The following is a 1,257-nucleotide window of genomic DNA, read 5'->3' as shown; positions in this document are numbered from 1 at the left end:
ACCCCGCCGCGAAAGCCCAAATCAGTGCCCACCATCTCTTTTCCCCTTCTTTCTTCCAAGTAACGCCCAATTGCCCGCAACCGCCCCAGACTCATCCCACTACCTTTTTTCCCCTTTCTGCTCTCCTGCTCCCCTCCTTAACTCCCTATCCAGTCAGCCTATGACACTCCCAGACCCCCCCACCCTACCTCCCCAGTAAACCTCTCGTGAACCTGTATCCATTCGTAAGAATTTAGCCACATCTATCAAGACACAGCATGAGAAACTGCCCCCATATCACCCTCTCTAACGCAGCTTCAGAAAACTACGTCACCAACGGTCAGGAGTATATGACCACGGCGACAAACAAGTCCGCGCCCTTGATGACCGCAAGCAAGCAGTCCATTCCTCCTCCGCCAGGCCGTTACGTCAGCATTCCCCACCCCATACTTTTATCAGCAACAGAGGAAAACGTACAATAAGGGGGTAACGCTCACTCGCCAATTCCAACCAGAAATAGCGCGAGGAAAAAACAAGTTGAATAGAAAAGGAGAAAATATGGTGGCAAAAATTCACCATTCCTTCCACCCACTGCACCAAACCAGAGTAAATCGCCACGGGCCTAGTGTTCCCACGGCAACCAGTTGTGCTAAATAACTACAGGAAAAATTGTATTAAGAGAGTAAGCGTCTATGCGCAAATAAACGAAGACGGTTTTACTCTCAGAAAAAAAAAAGAAAATAAGTGGAATCTAATACCAAACCCTTGTAGGGGACACTAACCAAGAGTTTGTTTTGCCTCTTACCTAACAATTTGTCGCACAATTCTGCAGAAAATATATTCCTTAGCTGGGGCACCTCTCAAGAAATCCCTAGAAAACATATACATAAAAACGTTTTCTCTGTATACAAGCAAAGGCTCCTCTTCGTCGTAGTGTGTAATTTTAACATTAACCAGGATTATGGCTAAACGCATTCGATTTCAAGGTGGTTATGACCTTAGACAAAATCATACACATTATGAATTTTTTTTTTTTTTTATGAATGTCCAACATCCCTGATTATTTGTCGCTGCTCTGGGCACCAAAGCATCAACTAACAAATGACTGGACGGAGGATTTCACGCCGAATGGTAAAAATGCTAAACCTTTTATTAATCAATTGGAATCAAGTGGAAAAATGCTTTCCTTAAAAGAAACATCTACCCTCCAAAAGGATAGGCTATAGGGTCACCAATAAGATCAAAAAAACCCCTATTTATGGAAAGATTAAAGCCTAC

Source organism: Penaeus monodon, chromosome 33, assembly GCF_015228065.2.
Source record: "Penaeus monodon isolate SGIC_2016 chromosome 33, NSTDA_Pmon_1, whole genome shotgun sequence".
In the NCBI taxonomy this organism is placed as follows: Eukaryota; Metazoa; Arthropoda; class Malacostraca; order Decapoda; family Penaeidae; genus Penaeus; species Penaeus monodon.
This window is presented reverse-complemented; position numbering follows the sequence as displayed.